Here is a 23,519-nt window from a genome sequence, read left to right as displayed (position 1 = left end):
CTGTATGGTCACCAAGGCCTCCTCTGCTCGCCCCCGCCGCTCCATCTCGGTATCTCTCTCAGTGATCAACTGAGAGATCTGCCTCTGATAAGTCAAAATCTGTGCCTGCAGCTGCTGCACAGTGATCTGAAGCGTCCGGATCTGGGCGTCCTCTATGTGTCCCGACACTCGAACCCGTAACGGTACCTGTGCTGGCGCCACTCCCCCCACTCGGCCTGTCCTAGGTACGGGAGGTGGAAGAATATCTATCCTCCTCCTCTGCACTGGTCTCCCCACCTCCTCCTCTCCTCCTACTGCCGCTAGTACCTCTGTGACTCTGCCCTCTCTCCCAACTCCAATGGCCAATCCTCCCCTCCCTCTCTCAATCCGGCCCTGTCGTACCGCCCTCTGCACACCTCTCCCTCTCCTCCTCCCTCCATCACCCCCATCATCCCCATCATCCCCCTCATCTCCCCCGTCTCCCTCCTCTCCATCCGAATAAAAAACCGGTCTCATCTCCTCTAGATCTGAGATCCTCGCAATCGCCCGAGCAGCAAATAAACGAGCGAACTCGTCAGTCATACCGGCATCCTGTATCTCTGGGGCATAGTCCCAGATCTGCCCGGCCAAACCAGTAAACTCCTCAATCACAACGGCACTGTCAATAGTCGGCCCCCAATCGGCCACATCCTGCTGCCACCGTGCATATAAGCACGTCCCCTGTGGAACACCCTGCTGCCTCTCGAACTGCCTCAAAACTCGGGTAACCAAAAACCGCTCAATGACGAACGGGGTCCTCCCAATCAAATGCCTCGTCATGAAAATGAATGGCATCTCCATCCCATCCTCAGCCCATACCTCGCACCCTGTATACGGTCTCCAGGTGACCGTATCTATGTCATCAAAAACCCTCCTCCAGTGCTCTAGTTTGCCCAGCTTACGCTGGACAACTAGGCCTCTATAACCATATGCATAAGCTGCCCCCACAGGCCTATCCCTGTCTGCCAGTGGCCTCGCTGCTGGAATATGCTCCCAGCACCATACCTGTAAGAGTGTCACCCCTGCTGATAAACTGCTATAACCGAGGTATACTACCTCGTGCAGGCTCCTGTAAAGGTGGGCCAACATCGCTGACCCCCATGCAAATCTCCGGCCCTGTGTGACCATCTGCTCCAGAACCAGCCCCCATCCCACTGAAAATCCCTTTGACCTGCGATCAGGACAAAGGAATCCTCCAATAAATCCTGCCAATACAGATGGCAGCGGTGCATAATCAAGATCCAGGAACTCCTGCCACGGGATCTCATACCCGCAGACACTCTCATCATGAAAAATCCGGCGCAGTGCCTCTGTGCCGCCCTCCTCTGTCTGCTCATAGGGCAGTATAGCTCCTACCATAGGAATACGCAGGATGCGATAGCAGTCCTCTGGTGTCACGGTCATCTCCCCAGTGGAAAAATGGAAGGTGTTCGTGTCACTATGCCACCTCTCTGCCAGTGCTGTCAAGAGTCCCCGGTTCACAGTGAACCGAGGCATATCTAAAAGTGAGGTCAATCCACACCTCTCAATAATGTCCAGGTCTACCTGTGACAGACGTGGTATCAGTGTCCATGGTCTCGGGAATCTCTCCCTCGACTGCACAATGCCCAATCGCTCCTGTCAACAAACAAAACATATCCAATATCAGATTCCACATCAACAAAAAGATATCAAAATACAACTCACATCAAATACATGAAACAAATTTGCTCATCTACATCAAGTTCAAAAACCTATCATTTCATATCAACTTGTAAAACAACTCAAGTTCTCAAAAACCATATCAAAACTTGTAAAACAACTCAAGTACCACAATCACAAACTTGTAAAACAACTCAAGTTTCCCACCCATATCAAAACTTGTAAAACAACTCAAGTTTCCAACCCATACCGGCTTGTAAAACAACTCAGGTTTTCATGTGCATTTTGAACTTAAAACAGATAACACAAAATAAATCATGTTCTGATCCCCACAAATAGCTTGATATTTATACATAACTTGGAAACATTCACATCAAAACAAGTTATACAAATACTCATATTGGATACGTACAACAAAACACGACAGACACGCAAAAACACCACATTTTAGATCGACCACAACACAAATTTTTCCTGGATGCGCTAAAACAGACATGAAATGCGCTAAAAACGACCCACGCGCTAGGCTGTTTGTCCTACGCGCTAACCTATTTATCTTATGCGCTAGATTCCATCTATGCGCTACGCTGTTTTTCCTATGCGCTAATATATTTGCCCTATACGCTAGCCTATGTCTATGCGCTATTATTTTCCTCCATTGCGCTACCTAAACTAACCTATGCGCTAGACTCTGTCTACGCGCTAATCTATCCTCCCTAGGCGCTCGCCTTTTCATTCTATGCGCTAGAAACACTCTGCGCGCTAATCTAATCTTCCTAAGCGCTACCTGTTAAACCCTATGCGCTAGGTTATGATCACGCGCTAACCCTCTGGCTTCCTGCGAACTTCTATGCATCCTATGCGCTAGGTCAAAGTGATGCGCTATCTTGTTTCCCTTACGCGCTAACATTGGCTTTACATGCACTGTTTTCCGTCTACGCGCTAACCTAAAAATCCTATGCGCTACCAAATATTTTCGGACGCGGCCCCTAAATCTGACACCGATACGCTAGATCGCATTGCGTATGCGCTACTGTTTACCTTAGATGCGCTAAACCGCAACGCCCGAACTTAAAAATTCAAAAAACACCTAAAATCGACAAAATCAAAAATCAAAAAAGGGTCAAAAGGGTTGACTTGCTGGTGGTCCATGCGCTGCAGGTCTCCGATATCTCCGAACGCGCTCGAAACGGTGTCTGTGGTAAGGAATCGACATTTTCTCTCCAGAGCAAATTCTCTTTTCTTCAAAGTCAACAAGCACAAATGAATTCAAATCAAACCCTTTTCCCTTTTTATAGGAGAAAAATGAAATTAGGGTTACCTCACTGGACCTGTAATATGGTCGCGGTCTCCCTTATACTAAAACATTTTTAATTTATCAGGAGATGAATCAATTTACACACTAACTACACGCATGAAATCCTACACATCATACGAACGTCATCAATTTAAATCAAAAATTTTCCAACCAAAAAAAATATTGATTCATCTCCCGAGGGGGCATCACATCGCATCGAATCTGGGGCACGATTGGCAAATCAAAAGAGCGACACAAAAATTGCATTTGATTATAAAAACACAAAAACACATCATTTTCTTTGAATTAACATGTGCACACACGTCACTTCAAAGAGGGGCAAAATGTAGACGTATAAAAATGACCACATTCCTAAATGAATATTTTATGTTCATTTTTCTATTTGATTAAATCCAATTTAATTAAATTATCCACATTCTTCTATTTTATTAAATAAATTATTGAATTTATTTAAATAAAATTCACTATACCATTTAATGAATAAATCATTTTATTCAATTAAATCCCCCTAGCCACTTTTAATTAAATTCAAATTTAATTAAATAGTTATCCTAAATTGAATAAATCAAATTTATTTAATTCCAACCAAATTGAATGAAAATCAAATAAATTCAATTAAATCCTATTATCCCCTCATCCACTTGCAAAATCCCAAACCCCTTCCTAACCCCTTCTAGAATCTTCTAATCGATTCTAATTAACCTAACCCTCCTCTAAACTTTGTCACATCCCTAAGCAAAGGGAGGTCACTTCTCAAATGGCCCAAAGTCTTAGATAACCATTGAAGGTTTTCAACCTTCAACCACTAAAACCCTAAAGTCTTTGAAAACCATTGAAGGCTTCCAACCTTCAACCACTTAATCCACAAAGTCTCCAATAACCATTAATGGTTATTTCAAACCCTCCCACATGGTTAAAACATTTGTTTTGACTCAACCTCTATCCAACCCAAGGGTCTCATCAGGTCATTAATGCTTTGACCATGATTATCTCTTAATCATTTGCACAAAGGTTTATCTTTGGATTAGATCCTAATTCAGTGGGTAAACCTAACTTAGACTTGACCCTTAGCCTTTAGATAACCATGAGGTCTCATCAGGCCTTTAATGCCTCTAACCTCTTCTTTCAACCCAATCTGGTGTGGACATTTGTCATCATTTCATTGGTGCCAATTGTGCACATGGATCCCCAACTTTCAAACTTGGCCCTTGATTAAGCCATTCAATCTTGACCATCCATTGCCCTGTTTGTGCTATAAATAGAGCTCTCATTCCTCCATTCTTAACAATCATCTTTCAAATTTGAAGCATCACACTTATGCTCAAATTGTTTCAAGCTTTCATATCATTTTATATATGCTCTTCATTTAGCCTCTTTTAGATCAGAATTAATCATGAACATGCATGTTTAGAATAAGTTCATTATCATTTTTAGTTCAATTACAGATTAAATATAGTATGCTAGGATAGTATTCATACTAACCTCGTCATCTTACCATTTAGTTTGTTGCATTTCTAGCATCTCATCTAGCTTATAACACATCTCATATTAAAAACAGTTAAAATCTCTCTCGTTCTCATATTTGCCATCCCTAAGCCATTTTGCTCAGTAATCTGAGAGCAAAACATTGGTTTGAGGGACATTGTGAGATAGAGAACCATGGGACCCTCCTTGGAAAGCTGAGTAACGCATCGTTACTCCATAGCTTGCATCAAGAAGTCTTGTGTGTGTGTGTGGATTGATATTTATCGTAATTTTTCACATTTTTAAATTTTATTAATCCATTTTTTCCACATACACTTAGATTTATAGATTTCACATACTGGAAAAGGTATTTTTATATCTCAAGCTAAATATGTGAAGGAATTACTGAATAAGTTTGGGTTAGAAGATTCTAAACCAGTTGGAACTCCTATGGTGATTGGCTGCAAATTGTCTAAAAATGATGAATCTCTGAAAGCTAATGTGGATTATGTATGTTGTGTGCATGGCTGCTAGATATCAAGTTGATCGAAAAGAGAGTCATATCACTGATGTCAAGGGGATATTCAGATATCTAAAAGGAAATGTGGATTATGGTTTGTGGTATCCAAGGAATGATGATTTCGTGTTATGTGCTTACACTAATGTTGATTGCGCTGGTGATGTTGATGACCAAAAGAGTACCTCCGGTGGTGCATTCTTTTTAGGCAAGAAGTTGGTTTCATGGGCAAGAAAGAAACAAGATTTAGTTTCCCTATCAATTGCTGAAGCTGAATACATTGTTGCTGCTAGTAACTGCACTTAGGTAGTTTGGATGAAACAGATGTTGAAGGATATCAGAGTTATCTATGATGAGCTTATGCGATAATTCTAGTGCTATTAATATGTCAAAGAACCCAATGCAATATTCAAAGACTAAACATGTATCAATCAAGTATCATTTCTTTAGAGAAAAAGTTAGCGAAGAGGAAGTGAAGTTAGAGTATGTGTCTACAAAGGAACAAATTACTGATATTTTCACCAAGCCTTTGTTTGCAGATACATTTATCTATTTGAGAGACAAGTTAGGGATATCCACCCCTCCTAAAGGGAACTATATGCATTGAGTTGCATCAATCCAGTGGACTTCACAGTCTCATCTTCTTGTCTGGATTGATGAGCTTATGTTGCTCCACTATTGGAGTAGCTTGTTTGTGGTTCAGTTGAGGTGGTTGTAATCATGATTTGTTTATCTAAGGGGGAGAGTAAGTTTGGTTTTCTATTTTGAGAACCTTTGTCATTGATGTAAAAGGGAGAGAGAAAGCATGTGAAAAACTATTTTATTTGCTTGATCTTAAGGGGAGTTTTCTAGAGATGTTTTCTCTCTTTGCATTGATTGTTTTTCACATCCATATGTTGTGATCAATGCCAAAGGGGGATATTGTTGGACATAGCTACTGCTAGGATATGTTGTTGTCAATGATATCAACATATTCCTATGATTTATTGCTCATGTGGTAGTAGATTGGTTTATTAGGATCATGGTTCAGTATATGGAGTATTTCTAGTATCATTATATATTTCTATATTGGTTTCAGTGATCTAGGAGCTTAATTGATCATATCATATGATATAGATTATAGTTTGATTCTTTTGATCAGTTCTTTATAGAGTTTAGAATTTCCTCCGGTATATTCTGGTATGATTAGATCTTGAGTTGAGATTTTGGGAGATTGTTTGGGATGTTAATGTGTATCTTAATTTCAGATGGTTCATGATTTGGTGCTCTGCATGTTATCTTTCATCGTGGAAGTTGCTGCTGTTTGAGTGTTCTTGAGATTCAGATGTTGATCAATAAAGATTTGATAAGTGGTGTTGGTGCAGTTGTTATAGATGATTCTAATGTGCTAGTCGATATTTCATAATTATGTCCTATTTGTTTTGATGATCGTTGTGCATGGTTTTGGTGTTTTATTTTTCCAGTGGTGTTGTTCATGCTATATGAGACCTAATTGGTGGTGTAGTGTGTTGCGGTCGATCTTGGCATGATTTCTGGTGGTGTTGCATGTTTGAGCATTTGGTTTAGGTCGATGTTATGTCATGTATATCATAATATTGGTCTAGAGGTTAATCTTTTTATCGTGTGATGTAATTTTGTAATTATGAGTTGAGGGTTTGGCCAACCTTGTATTCAAGGTTGATGAATTGTATAAATAAGTGATATAGTCATGTAAATTTGGTGATCAGTGTTGTGTTTGTATTATCAGAGAATCGTAAAGGTGCGAACAAGTGAATACATCCTTCAACAATGTGATTAAGCAGAGATTGGAGTGCTGCAGAGAAGACAAATGTGCTTAACCGAAACTGTCATTAGGCATTTGTAGATACTATTCTTTTAGTTCATTTGATTCCAGATTATTGTCTGAATATTTTGTAAGTTAGTGAGCCTTCCTTGTAAGGTAGTGAACCTTCCCTGAGGGTTGTAGCCTTCCAGGTTATTGTATTTTGAGCAGTGAGCTCTAGGAAATGAGCCTAAATGCATGTGCATTCCCCATTGTAATTATTTTCACATACTACTGTAGAGTATCATCTTATTTTAGGTAGGTTCCTACCATGGTTTTTCTCTTAACCGGGTTTTCCATGTCAAAATCTTGGTGTTGTGTGTTGTTCTATGAATTTTCTTATCTTTGTTGCTATTGTAGTTAATCAGATTTGTATTTGACGTTAAGTTTGTTAATCCAGTGATTATTGATTAACACCCCCCCCGCCCTCTCAATTTTCTTTCATTATTGTTCCCAATAGGGTACATTCCTTGTTTGCAATGTATCTGTTTCTTTTGCAAAAAGGATTACATGTCACATTTGTGATGTATCCATTTTTGCCATATTAAAATAAATCTCTCTATCACCAAAGGTGCACGAATGAAAGCACAACTTCATCTTTCATAATTGGTCCTCATCTTGTCTTTTTGTTCCTTACTAAATTTTTGATCTTTCATCAATTTTCCTCTTTCATCTAACATTATTCTCTTCTTTAAAGAGATGATTCATTTATTTCATACACAAAAAATCTCTTGAGGAGGCATCCTACCTCTATCCCTCGATTTGTTGGGGCATGATATTTTCCAATTTTCTTTGAAACAACGCTCAAAATCACATTGTCTCAAAGAGGGGAAAAATGTAGACACTAAAAAATGTTCAAAGCCTCTATCTCCTATTTGTAACATATCATGCACATGGTCTTTACTTACCTAATTTTCTCAGTTCTTCCCAATTTCCCCAAATTTGACTTAATTTGACCTAATTAAGGTCTTTGGAAATCAGTTTGATTAATTTTCCCTTTTAGGTTTAATTAATTCTTTAATTAATTAAGGCTTCCCTTTTTACAAATTATTCTTCTTTTAATCTTTCATCAATTAATCATTCCCTTTTAATGTTAATTATATAATTATATTTTAATTAACTTCGAATTTGACACTTAAATTAAATAATCTTAATTATTAATTAAAATGTTCAATTTATATCTCCCATAATTGAATAATTTATTTAAATTATTCAATTAGCTAATTGTGTCAAAATTAAATAAATATCTTTATTTATTTAATTATTTATCCTATTTTTCCTCCTAATTTTCAAAAATGAGAAACTAATATCCTCTTTGATTTTCAAAAATCCATCTTTTTGGGAATATCTCATTAATCTTAAATTTAAATTAAAAATGAGGATGCATCTTCAAAAATCTTCTTTTTTTGTGAGGAGATAATTAATAAATCTTATTTACTAATTATCTCTATTTATCCTCTCATATGAAGATATTTTATTTTTAATTCTTCTTTTTATCTTTTCAAATGAAGATATTTAATAATTTTTAATTATTAAAATCTTCTTGATATTTTCAACTTGCTAATTTGGTATTAATGAGAAGATAATAAAATTTATTTTATTTTATTCTCATAATATCTTCCCATTTGCTTTCTTCTATCTCCATCCTTCTTCGAATAGCATCTTTGTCATACACTCAATCATATTTATTCATCTAACCAAAAATCTTTTCAATCCTGTTCGTCCATCGAATTTCGAGTTTTCTATAAATTGAGAGCTCTTTATTTGTCAAATCAACTAAATTTCATGCATTTTTACTTTGTCAAATTATTAATCTAACTTTCATTCTAGTGTTAGTTCAAAAATTAAAACATCCATAAAATCTACTCAAGCTAATCATAGAAACTCAAATTGCAAGCTAACTTTGCTAATCCTACCAACAAAGTAATTGAAACAAAACAAAAAGTAAATGCAAACCATCCATTGCGCTTCTTCAATTAGACCTCATTTCTCTTCCTTTTAGCTCTAATGGAGATATGTCACTCTTGAGAGGTTAGGTGCATTAAACAAAAAAAGTGAAGGAGACAATGTGTGAGACTTACTAGGAATATGCGATTAAGTGACTGCTATTTACTAACTGTTGATGATTATCTAGACATAATAACATTGTCTAATCTAAATGATTGCTTAAAAATACGATAGAATAAGGATGCATAAAAGTTAGATTGCTACATAAACTGATAGAATAAAATTGCTTGAAAGTTAGATGATTTGATTGAAGTAGAGTCCTCTATTTATAGAAACCAGAGACTCAAATGGATGGGCAACATTGAAAAGATTTTTGATCAGGTGGATGGATGAGTTTGAATGCACAACAGAGCTTCCATTCAGGGAATGATGAAGAAGATGAAGGAAAAAGCAAGGAAAAAGAAAAAAGAAGAATTTTGGGGATGCATACCTCATTTTCAAATAAAAAATTGAAATACAATGAGATATTAAGATTTTCAAAAATCAAAGAATAATCTTGAGATAAAGTTGCCATTTTAAAAAACTAGGAGGATATTTTCAATTAAAAAATTGAAAAAGCAAACATTATCCTCAAGTGAGAAGATAATTAGGAAAATTAAATAAATAAAGATATTTTTTAATTCGAATGACACAATTAGATAATTGAATAATTAAATGAATTATTCAACTATAGGTTAAAATGATTGAGCCTTTAATTAATAAATTAAGATTATTTAAGTAAAAGGGAAATTGAAATTAATCAAATAATGTAATATTATTTAATTAATTTTAAAATGGAAAGGGGTTTGATGAAATGATGAAAGATTAGGGAAGAATAATTAGTAAAAAATGGCTTAATTAATTAATAAATTAATTAAACGTAAACATGCAAATTAGTCAAATTGATGTCTGAGGAAGTTAAACGGGTCAAATTAAGTCAATTAGGGTGAAAATGGATGAAATTGGAAAGAATGGTAAGGTTTGGATGGGAAATGAGTTGATTTGAGTGAAAAATTACAAATTAGGCTAAACTGGGTAAAACCAAGCAATATTGAGTAAACAGAGTCAAAACGGGTCACCAGATGGAGAAGGGACAAATTCGATACCATGAGACTTCAAAGGAGGTCAAAATGATTTTTTTCATATGGATAGGTAAGAGAGGGGATCCAACGAGAGTGGAAACGAAAGGCAGGAATAGGTGAAACCCTAAAGGAAGGCAAAAAGCTCTAAAAATGAGACAAAAAATGGTCAAAATGGACAATATCAAAGTGAGAGGGAAAAAATTAAACACAAGGGGGTAAATAAGAGGTAAAAATGCAACCTTGGAACCAAGAGTGGGAAGAGGGGGGAAGGATCTAAATAGGGATTGAAAGGGTCGAACAAGAGGACTAAATCAGGGGCAAAAAACCTAATCAAGACACAACTAGGCAAAACATCACTGCAAAAGCGACAAGGGAATGAACTTATGCAAAAGGGACAAGGTTAAGGATGAAATTCAATCTTAAACTTAAAATGGTAAGGCAAGGGATCATTCTAGATAAGATTGTTAGCAGCAATCAAGGAGGAAGACTGAGAGGGGGGGGTGAATCAGTCTTCACTAGATCTAGAAAATTAAACTTCAAAACAAAAACTGATAAACTGCAGCAATACTCAGATAACCAATTTAACATCACAACACACAACACCAAATTTTTTGATGTGGAAAACCCTGTTAAGGGAAAAACCATGGTGGGAACCTACCTACAATAAGATGATACTCTGCAATAGTATATGAAAATATTACAATGGGGAATGCACATGCATTCAGGCACACTTCCTAGAGCTCACTACTGAAAAGATATTTCCTTGGAAGGCTACAACCCTTAGGGAAGTGTCATTGACTTACAATATGATTTGGACTACAATCTGGAAGGAAGGAATTGCAATGGTAGCATCTACAAATGCCTGATGACAGTTCCGGTTAAGCACAATTGTCTACTCTACAATACTAAACTTACCTCAACACCTTACCGAATGATATATCCTTGTTCACACATTCATCTCTCTCTGATAATGCATACACAATAACGACACACAAATTACATAAGCATCTCACCTATATATACAAATCATCATCCTTGATAACAAGGTCGGCTAAACCCTCAACCCTCAACCTACAATTAAAAAAAATACATTGCATGATACAAAGATCAACCATCAAACCAATATTATGATTTACATTACATAGAAGGGACCTAATTCAAATTCCCAAATGATCACATCCATCAAAAATCCCGCTAAGACCAACCGCAACATGCTTCACCATTAGAAATTTTGCATAATACAAAAAATCATCACCGGTTCATAAAAATCACCAAAACTCACACAACGATCAATGTGGATTGCCAAAACAAATAGGACACGACTAGGAAACACCAACAAACATGTTAGAATCATCCGGAATAGTAGCACCAACACCACTTTTCAAATCTTCATCGATTAACATGTAGAAGCTTAAGAACACAACCAATCAACAACTGTCACGAGGAAAGATAACTTGTGGAGCACCTAATCACAAACCATCTGAAATGAAGATTCACAAGATCATCCAAGACAATTTCCCAAAGTCTTGGCACAAGATTTGATCATACCAGAATATACCAGATTCTACAAAACAGTGATCATCAAAACCAAACTATAAAGCCGGATTAGAAAATCTTCCCAAACTCACCGGAATAGCTCACAAGAATATGCTGACATCAATAACAACAACATATCCTAGAAGTAGCAATGATCAACTAAATTCAACAATCTCCCCCAATAATCCCACAATATCCCCTTTGGCATTGCTGGCAACATATGAATGTGAAAAATAGTCAATGCAAAGAAAGAAGATATCATCAACAAACTCCCCCTAAGATAAAGATAGATAAAGCAATTTTTCACATGATCTCTCTCCCCCTTTGACATAAAGACAAATCAATAGACTACTCCAGTAGAGGAGCATTACCAACTCATCAATCCTGATATAAAAAAAGACTCTGAATTCCACCAGATCGATGCAACTCAATGCATCTAGTTCTTATCAGGAGGGGTGGATACCCCTAACTTGTCTCTATAGGAAAAGGCTTAGTAAAAATATCAACAATTTTTTCCTTTGTAGATATATATTTCAGCTTCACCTTCTGTTCTATGACTTTCTCTCTCAAGTAGATATATTTGATTCATTTATGCTTAGAATTTGAATGTTGCATCGGATTATTTGACATGTTTATGGAACTGGAATTATCATAGTAAATGACAGTAGGTTCTTCATGAATAACTTTGATATCTTTCAACATTTGCTTCATCCAAACTATCTGAGTGCAATTACTAGCAACATCAATGTACTCAGCTTTGACAGTAGATAGAGACATTGAATCTTGTTTCTTACTATCCCATGAGACCAACTTCTTACCTAAAAAGAATGCTCCTCCGGTAGTACTCTTCCGATTATCTACATCACCAACCTAATCTGCATCAGTGTAGGCACACAAATGAAATCATCATTCTTTGGATACCATAAACCATAATCCTCAGTTCCATTTAGATATCTAAATATCCTTTTAACAATAGTGACACGACTTTCCTTCGGATCAGCTTGATATCTAGCAACCATACATACAACTTGCATAATGTCAAGCCTAGTCTTAGTGAGATATAACAGTCCACCAACCATAGATCTATACAAGCTCTGATTAGATTTAGGAGATTCATCTTTTTTAGACAATTTACAACCAGTCACCATAGGAGTTCCAACCCGTTTGGAGTCATCTAATCCAAACTTCTTCAATAATTCATTCACATACTTAGTTTGTGATATGAATATACCTTTCTTTGTCTGTGCAATCTACAAACCTAAGAAAAATTTAATCTCACCAATCATAGACGTCTCAAATTATTTTTGCATATTACTGATGAACTTCATACTCATATCATTATCACCACCAAAAATAATGTCATCAACAAAAACTTCAACAATCAGAATGTTATCATTTTCAATTTTAAAGTACAAATTATTATCAACAACGCCTTAAGAAAATCCCAATTTTAATAAATATTTATCTAATCTAGGATACTAGGCTCTAGGAGCTTGTTTTAACCCATAAAGTGATTTCTTCAACTTGTATATCATGTCTCCATCATTTGATAGTGAAAATCCATTAGGCTATTCAATGTAAACTTCTTCAAGATCACCATTCAAAAATGTAGATTTTACATCCATCTGATATACCTTGAAATCTTTATAAGAAACATAAGCAAACAACGGTCTAACAACTTCAATTCTGGCAACCAGAGAAAAAGTTTCCTCATAATCAATCCCTTATTGCTATGAATATCCTTTATAGACCAGTCCAACTTTATTTATGACTACTTCATCAACTTCTTTCAATTTGTTTCTGAATACCCATTTAGTACCAATAACATTTTTATCCTTAGGTCTAGGCACAAGTTACAAAGTGTTGTTATTTTCAATTTTATCTAACTCTTCTTCTATAGCTCTCATCCAATTTTCATCTTTGTAGGATTCAACAACATCTTTAGGTTCCACTTTTGAAATTAAACTTACTTCTTCCGCAACTAACCTTCTTCTAGTCATCACACCTTTATTTTTGTCACCAATAATATGATTCTCAGAATGATTCAATCTTCCATACCTTGGAGTCTTCTGAATGTTCTGATCTTCAGGTTCCTGCACATCATCACTAGCAACAACAACATCCAGATTAACGGTCTCTATCGGATCATTCTACTTAGGCTCTTTAGGTTGAATAGGAGCTAAAACAACATGTTGACCATCATCATAAGCTTTGATCTAGTCCTTCCCAAGGTTCTCATCCACTCTCACATTTTCACTTTCAGCTATCTTTCTTAGTGTCTTATTATAGCACCAGTGAGATTTTCTCTTTGTAGAATATCCCAGAAAAATTAAAATATTTCATAGTAGAAAATATTGATATAATATTTTCTACCAAAAAAATTAAAATATTTCATAGTACGAACATGACCAAACCAAAGCTCATAAGGGGTGTTACTGGTATCACCTTTGATATGAACTTTGTTAAATGTATAGATTGTAGTGCTAATAGCTTCTCTCCAGTAGACCTTTGGAACATTTCCTTCAATCAACATGGTTCTTGCAACATCCAAAATAATACAGTTCTTCCTTTCAACAACTCCATTCTGCTATGGGTTCCTAGGAGAATATAGATACTGATTCCATGCATCTCACAGAATGAGTCAAACTCACTGGAACAAAATTCTCCACCTCTATTAGATCTCAGACACTTCAGCTTCAATTTGGACTCAGTTTCAACTTTAGCTTTGAATATCTTGAATTTCTCAAATGCTCCTGATTTCTCTTTCAAAAAGACAACCCACATCATGCTGAAATAATCATCAATTACCAGCATAAAGTATCTATCAGCTGACACAATTCTAATATTTGTAGGTCCACATAGGTCAGTATGCACAAGATCTAGTAGTCCATTAGATGTATACTATTTGTTCTTGAAATAAATCCTTGTTTGCTTACCCAATTGACATTCCTTACATACTGGATTAATAGGTTTAACAATATTAGAAAAATCTCTAACAACCTGCGTAGAAATGATCTTGATCAATGAATCAAAGTTTACATGACACATTCTCCCATGCCACAATAAACTTTCATCTATCTTAGCAATCAAACAACTTTTCTCACCAGCATTCAAATGAAAAATGTTACCTTTAGTCTTAGTCCTAGATGTAATCTCCACACTGGAGTCATTCAAGAACTTGCATTTACCATTTTTGAATTGTAAATCATAACCCTTATCAACCATCTATCCAACACTTGAAATATTATGCTTCAAACCTTCAACATATAAGACATCATCAATGTTATGCTTACCATCAAAGGAAATAGAACCTCTCCCACAGATTACACAAGCTTTGTCATCTCCAAATATAACTATTCCACCATCATACCTTTCGAAGCTTACAAATTTGCTTTTATCACTGGTCATATGATGTGAACAACCACTGCCAATCACCCATTCATTTTTCTCTTCTACCTTATTAGCCAATGCTCTCTCAATAAAACAACTACCAGAATCATGAGGTATAGGTCTATCCTCTTTAGTGAAAATAAATATAATTTCATCTCCGTTTGATTCATCATCTTTAACACCTTCATCTGCAACATAATAATAGTTCCTTTGGTTCCTAAACTTTTGGTTAGACATAGGGATTATGAAACTTTTCATACTTCTCATATCTATCATTTCTATCATTTCTATCATGCTTATCAAATTTATCATGTCTGTCATACTTAGCCAGTCTCTTTGGGCATATAGAAGCAAAATGTCCTATCTTATTACAAGAGAAACATTTCAAAGGCAAATTTCCATCATACTTACCAACACCTTTAGGCAATCTCTAGGCAATCAATGCTTCAAGCTCATCAAGTTATTTTTCTTGCTTTGCTATCTCTCTTCTTTCTCTTTCATATATGGATATCCTGTACTCATCATGATCATATTTTTGCTTATCGGACATAGATGCTTATGCTTTAAATGCTATCTCAGACTTTCCATGAGATTCACTAAATTCGCTCAGCTCAAATGCAACAAGTTTCCCAACCAACATGTCTCATTTTATTCTGGTCACACTCCGTATCTCATCAATGGTGGAAACCTTATGTTTATAAGAAGGAGGCCAAGATCTCAGCACCTTAGCAAAAATCTCATCTTCCTCAATCTTTTCACCAGCACATCTGATACCAAGGACAAGTTCTTTTACCTTAGCCATGTATGAGTGTATGTTCTCATCATCTTCCATCTTTAATGTTTCATACTTTCCTTTCAAACTCTGCAACTTAGCAACTTTCACTTGACTATCAGCTTCATAAATGATTTCAATCTTCTCCTAGATCTCATGTGTGGTTTGAAGTCCCATTACATTTATTATCTCAGAATTAGTTAGGGCACTAAGCAATTCTTCCTCTACTCTGATGTTATATTTAGCTTCCTTAGTCTCATCAAGAGTAGATGGTCCATTTCAAGGAACAACATAGACATTCTTAATGATCTTCCAGTAATCCTCTCCAAGATGTTTCAAGTGCACTTCCATCCAACTCTTCCATATTGTATAGTTTCTTCCATCAAACCTTGGACTATCCTTCTTGAAAATAATACCTTGAGCTGCCATCCCGGATCTCTTCAAGCGATTAAGCTTCTACCAGAGGATCTAGCTCTAATACCAATTGTAAGAACCATCAAGGAGGAATAGTGAGAGGGGGGGGGGTGGTGAATCAATCTTCACTGAATCTAGAAAATAAAACTTCGAAACAAGAACTGATAAATAGAAACAATACTCAGATAACCAAATTAATAGCACAACACACAAGACCAAAATTTTTGACGTGGAAAACCTGGTTAGGGGAAAAACCATGGTGGGAACCTACTAACAACAATATGATACTTTATAGTAGTATGTGAAAATATTACAATGGGGAATGCACATACATTCAGACACACTACCTAGAGCTCACTGCTCAAAAGATATTTTCTCAAAAGGCTACAACCCTTAGGGAAGTCTCACTGAATTACAATATGATTTAGACTACAATCTGGAAGAAATGAACTACAATGATAGCATCTAAAAATGCCCGATGACAGTTCTGGTTAAGCACAATTGTCTACTGCAATACCAAACTCACCTCAACACCTCGTTGAATGATATATCCTTGTTCACACATTCATCTCTCTCTGATAATGTAGACACAATACCGACAAACAAATTACATAAGCATCTCACCTATATATACAAATCATCAACCTTGATAACAAGGTTGGCTAAATCCTCAATCCTCAACTTGCAATTAAAAAAATTACGTTGCACCATACAAAGATTGACCACCGAACCAATATTATGATTTACATTACATAGCATGGACCTAATTCAAATTCCTAAATGATCACATCTAGTGAAAATCCTGCTAAGACCAACCGCAACACGCTTCACCACTAGAAATATCACATAACACAAAAAATCATCACCGGTTCATAAAAATCACCAAAAAAAATAGGACACTTATAGGAAACACCAATAAACACGTTATAATCATCCAGAACAGATGCACCAACACCACTTTTCAAATCTTTATCGATCAACATCTAGAATCTCAAGAACACAACCAATCAACAACTGTCACGAGGAAAAATAACTTGCAGAGAACCTAATCATGAACCATCTAAAATGAAGAATCACAAGATCATCCAAGATAATGTACCAAAGTCTTAGCAAAAGATCAAATCATACCGGAATATACCAGAGGAAATACCAGATTCTGCAAAATAGTGATCAACAAAAACAAACTATAAAACCAGATCAAAAAATCTTCCCAAAATCACTAGAATAGATCACAGGAATATGTTGACATTAATGACAACAACATATCCTAGCAGAAACAATGAGAAGCTAAATCCAACAATCTCCCCCAATAATCCAACAAGGATAAGATTTGCAAATAGAGAAGATCATAAGCGCGATAATCTTAGAAATGGAGAACGAAGGTGATGCAGATTTTAAGTGTCTACATTTTGCCCCTCTTTGAGATAATGCAATTTTAAGAATTATTTCAGAGAAGATATGAATGAAAATTAACATCAAGACATGCCCCAGACATGGTAGGATACAAGGGTGTCCCCTCGAGAAATTGACCAAAAAATCAGAAAAAAGGTGAATTAATCTACAATGAAACCATAATTCCAATGAATCAAACAGAAGTGAAAATGAAGTTAGAATGCAAAAAATACAAGCTTGAGAAGGGAAAATTGATTGTGACAAGTGAAAAAGGGGAGTGCGATCATGTCCATCTATGCAAGAGGAGGGGTATAAAAAGGGGTGGGAGGGTGAAAAGAGCTCATTTTTACTCTCTCATTTGGAAATTTGGAGCTCTGTAGCTTGGAGGAAGGAGCAAGGTCGAGAATCATAACAAAGATCATGTGTGGAGCTACTGATGATTGGAGGGTGTAGGACATTAGGTATGTAGTCAAATTCCCAATTGTCAATTTGTGATACGTGCACACTTTTCTAGGGTTTGCATTCTCATTTTGCTATGCATGCAGGGGGGATAGGCAGGGTACTACATAGTTAGTCAAATTTCTGCGTAGTTGGGAAACCCTACAGTGCAATTGGTCAACCCTAGTACAAAATTGGTGAGGCCAACTATGCAATTGGTCTAATTTTCTGTGCAGGTGGTCAAGGGACCTGCATAGTTGGTTAGGCAAACTGTGGGGCAAATGAAAGGATAATACTAGGAGGATTAGAGTTTGAACTAGGTTTTGATCTAGATGAATTAGGGATTGGGACAGACTGACTAGGGGTTCAAATAAGTAGTCCAACATTAGATTACCACTGATGATTAAGTTTAGATTAATGAATCCTTAACTTGAGGTTGCCCCAATAATGTTGCAAGTGGAGCTACCACCGTTATAGGCTCGCAAGAGTCATCCATCATGCCTTGTACCATGTCATCGACTGGATGAGTTGGAGAGAGACTACACATTGTGTCTAGGGTTATATCACATCACATAGATGCCAGAGATAAGGGAAAATAGGCGATTGGTTATGATATTAGCGGAGCGGTGGCACTTGGAGATGAATACATTTAACCTAGCAATAGGAGAGGCAACAACTACACTAGAGGATGTGCAGTGAATCTTGAGGATTCTTATTCATGGGGAGTTAGTAGTTTACAAGCCTTCTATAGGGAGAGAAGTATTGAGTTAATTATTAGAGGTGGATGAAATTGAGTTATGCATCATGGATTATGAGATCATATGGGATATTATGACAACACAACATCATAGGTTGGTGATAGTCATCAGTGTGGTCATAGAAAGATTGGTTACACCAAATAGGAGGGAACATGGATTTCCTTTTGGATGGGGGTGAGTGTTAGAGAACATGGTGTCAGAGGGGATGATATTTTCCTAGGGACCATGAATGTTAGGCATGTTATACTTCCATCAGCATCAAATAGTATACATAAAGACTTTGACACCTACCTGCGAGATGAAACTACTATAGGTGTGGGCATTTAAGCATATTGCCATATGTTTGCCTATATGAGAGAGATAAGTACAACCTGGGTTACTGCATGTGTATTGCTATGATGGGGCCTTAGCACAGAGGCTAATGGGATACACTTTGTTCCATAGAAATCAGCTAGACTATCTAAGAGATTTCACATGGAGACCATAAAGGGATTGTAAGGATTGGTCAGATGATGAGGAGCATCTTCCTTACTATTGACATGAGAGGTACTTAATAGGAAAGTGATGATGAGAAAGAGGGTCTTTGAGATTCAACTAATAAAGAGGGTGCAAAGATAGTACAGGGAGAGATAGGATATTCCTATAGGTATGGCTTATTACACATGATTTAGGAGAGAGAGAAAATTGGGGTCCTAATATCATGCCATATGTAGCATTCACAAATTTTGACTAGTTGTAGCCTAGGTGGTGGGGAGTGGGTGTAGATGTGATAGATGTAAGTACCACATAGGCATATGGTAGATGGTTTGTGTTGAGTATCCAAGCAACTGAGAGGGGGGGTGAATTAGTTGATAATATTAAATTTTCTTTTAACATTAATACATAGATCTAGAATAATCATCAAAATTAGCAAAATGTGAAAGTGCATGCAAGAAACAAATTAGACACAAGAAACACCATAATTTACGTGGAAAACCCAAAAAGGGAAAAACCATGGAGAATGCTAATTCTCAATGTATAAACACTGGTTAAGATGATTTTTAGAAAGGATGGCTCACTACCAAGGTACTCACTATTAGTGGGCTCACTACCGATTTGCTCACTGCTAGTGGGCTCACTTCCCTGAAAGGCTCATTGTTGATGAAGAAAGAAAGATAAAGATAATCCACAACCAAAAATAGTCTGCACTTCCAAAACTGCTACCTGTAACAATCCACAACACTATACTCACAAAAATACTAGATTCTTTCAATCTCACATGTCTTAAATACACTAAAGCCATATATCATATCATTAAATCATGCTGCTATATATACTATCTCTGGAAATCATAATTCTCAATATCGACTGAGAGAGAGATCTAAAATAGGTTTCCACTAAACATTCCAGTGGCGGTAAGGAATGATAAGTGGACCATATCCCACCATTCCTCATCAGACATATCAACATGCTTCATACATTACCAAATGTAGACCCAAAGTACATCCACACATTATACAACCTTAATATCCAGTCCAAGACCTCAAGATCCAGACCAATCTGGACTCGAAGATAATACTAAGAAACATATTTTGAGATACCAAACTCATTCGATGAAATCGGGAAACCTCCTTGCACACAACATATCTTAATCAAACTCTTCTACTCATCATACCACATCTAGAATTAATCCAGACCAAAGGATTTGACATCAATGACAACACAAAGTGTAATGCTAATAGTTTGCAAGGAATAGAGCTATTCCTTTGATAGATCTAGATATTTTGATCCTAAGGATACTAGTTCGAAGTGGGAGAGGTCAGAGGAGGAGGTAGGGTCACATAGTGGATACAGAGGGGAGAGATGGGATAGGATATGATGATGAGGATGACAATGATTATGATGAGATTGATGATGAGGAGGATGGAGAGGATGAGGACTTAGAGGATGAGGAGGGTGATTAGCATGATGATGTAGTGGCAGGGTAGTATGAGTAACATGAGCACATACAAGACATAGAAGTAGGGGATGATATTAAGCATAGTCCAGATGATGGGGTTGTACAAGGAGAGGTAAGATATCAATGAGAGAATAATGCAGTATTAAAGAGATGTATAGCCTCTCTTGAATAGGATAGGGTGGTGTGGGATGTCAAAAGAACATTGATGATAGTGGAGATAGGGGGATTGATAGCTAAGAGGGATTAGTTGAGTGCTAAGAGAGTGACACTACTGGCAAAGTGAGATGCATAGATGATAGAGAGATTCTTTGATAGCTTCTTGGTACATAACAATGGCTAGAGAATAGACTGATAACTCAATGATGAATGGATAGTACTAACCCAGTACTGAGAGGGGGGGAGTGAATCAGTACAGACAAAAATATAGTCCTAAACCGGTTTGACAATAGACACTTCAAATGACTGGCAAACAGTGACATCGGTTTGAAACACAGTGCAACCGGTAAAGCTAAGAATGACCGAGACAAGCATTAACCGGTTACTCACTTATCTTTTCACTTAACTCAAGACTACACTACCATTTCACCCTTATGCATAAACACGCAATCTATCATCAGATCATAATAACAACTAGTTCAACATGTTTTATTGACAGGCATAAAACATAGAACCATCATATGCTTGACAACACAATAGCAAAGATCAAAAGATAAAAGAATCACACATGACACACATATTTTTCACGTGGAAACCCAACTGGGAAAACCCACAGTGGGGATGAATACCCACAAGCTATTTTTGAACTCTTTAGAAGTCTGCTTTGTTAGGAGCCTTGTCCGGTTAGAGACATTACAATAGGTTCTGCTAGGAACCAATCTTGTTAGGGATCACTTGGTTAAGGGTTAAACTCTATTAAAGGTTACCTTGTTAGAGGATTTCAAGAACTCAATAGCTAAAGGATTTCAAACTCAATAGCTTTGAATTACCCTATTAATGGATTTATAGCAATCCAGTTAAGGATACCTTGTTAAGAGATTTTCCAACCGTTGAGGTGGTTAGAGATCAATAGGTATTATAATGATCTGGTAATAACACTCAATGCCAATGCAGATCCACTCAAGCTCCTCTTCACCTTCTGCACTTACACTCTGCAGGTATCACTTCTCTCCTTCTGGTCTGGCAAGAATCACGTATCCCTTCTCTTGGATACACACACAAATTTTGCCAACAACCTCAGAAAGAGACACAACATCAACCTTATAGGAAAATAGATAGGTCGGTAGCATAAACCCTAAACCCTAAACCTGTTAGGTTAAGGAATTCAAATGGTTCAATCCTGACCATTGAGCACACTGCATTAAATGCAACAGTTCTTGACCCAATCTCAAGACATTCTCCATCATCCATCTCCATCGATTTTATGGTGGGTGATAACCCATCACATGTTATCACCATTTTATAGACTTCTCACATTCCCGAGGTAGATAGGAACAATCTCCTTCATGCAAGATCCTTCACACACACAAGGCTTACATGGCAACTTGATCTGTTCTTTGTTACCATGCTTACTCATCACACAAAGTCACCAGTTGAGCCACATAGGCTTGAAGAACTTAAACCGAAAACCCTAAAGTTGAGACTACCAACCAGTAGTCATACAATACTTCCATGTGCCGGTTCTCATAACTATATGCTAGTTCATCATGAACAAACACACAGCTTCACTTTGGCACAAATGTCAGTTCATAGTGTTCTACCGGTTCTCTCATATGCCAGTTCTCACTTCTTCAGTATATTGACATCAATGACAACATACAATGTTATTATGTCCTCATACAGGTTCACATAATGCCAACAATCTCCCCCTTTGGCATTGATGGCAATAAACAAAGATATCTTCTCTGCTTCACATCTTCTCTCCATTTTCTATAGATATCTTCTCTACTTCACATCTTCTCCCCCTTTGACAACAATGCCAAAGTGGAGGCACAACCTTCCCTGTTCCATTATGCTGCTCCCCCTGAGGAGTAGCATCCTTCAACACATCAATCCTGAAGAAAAAATTGACTATGCAATACTTGACTGATGTGGAGCATATATCTTTAGTTTACCTCTTGAAGGGGCAACACCCCTAATTCACCTCTTAAGTACATAAATGTAGCCTTTGGGAGAGGCTTGGTGAATATATCTGCTAATTGCTCCTGACTAGAAACATGCTCCAGTGCAATCTCTTTGTTTTGAACCTTTTCCCTTAGGAAATGATACTTAAGTTCAAAATGCTTGGTTCTAGAGTGCAAAACCAGATTCTTTGAGATATTGATAGCACTTGTGTTATCACAAAATATACTTACTGGTTCAGATACAGGAACTTTGAAGCCATTTAATACATGCTTCATCAAGATTGTCTAAGTGTAGTTCATGAAAGCTGCAATATACTCTGCTTCCACTGTAGACTGAGAGATACAACTCTACTTCTTACTCATCCATGAGACCAGTCTACCATCGAGAAAGAATGCACCACCGGTTGTGCTTTTCTGGTCATCTATATTGCCTGCCCAGCCAGCATCTGTGTATACTTTCAAGTTGAAATCCTTGCTATAAGGATACCACAATCCATAGTCAACAGTTCACTTCAGATACCTAAGAATCCACTTGACTACAACCAAGTGAGATTCTCTTGGGATTTTCTGGAATCTTCCTGTAATGCCAACTGCATGTGCAATATCCGGTCTGCTATGCACTACATAATGCAACTTACCAATCAATGATCGGTATTCCTTCTCATCAACCAATTCTGAGTCATCTTCTTTAGATAGTTTACAACCAGTCACCATCGGAGTACCAACCGGTTTGCTATCTTCCATGCCAAAGGTCTTCAACACCTCTTTGACATACTTGGACTGAGTGATAAAGATTCCCTCCTTCATCTACTGGATCTGCAGTCCAATGAAGAATTTAATCTCCCCTATGAGTGACATTTCAAACTCTTTCCTCATCTCATCTGCAAACTCATGATTCATCTTGTCATCTCC

Source organism: Cryptomeria japonica, chromosome 8, assembly GCF_030272615.1.
Source record: "Cryptomeria japonica chromosome 8, Sugi_1.0, whole genome shotgun sequence".
Lineage (NCBI taxonomy): Eukaryota > Viridiplantae > Streptophyta > Pinopsida > Cupressales > Cupressaceae > Cryptomeria > Cryptomeria japonica.
The sequence above is the reverse complement of the archived record's forward strand: the minus strand, read 5'-3'. Positions refer to the sequence as shown.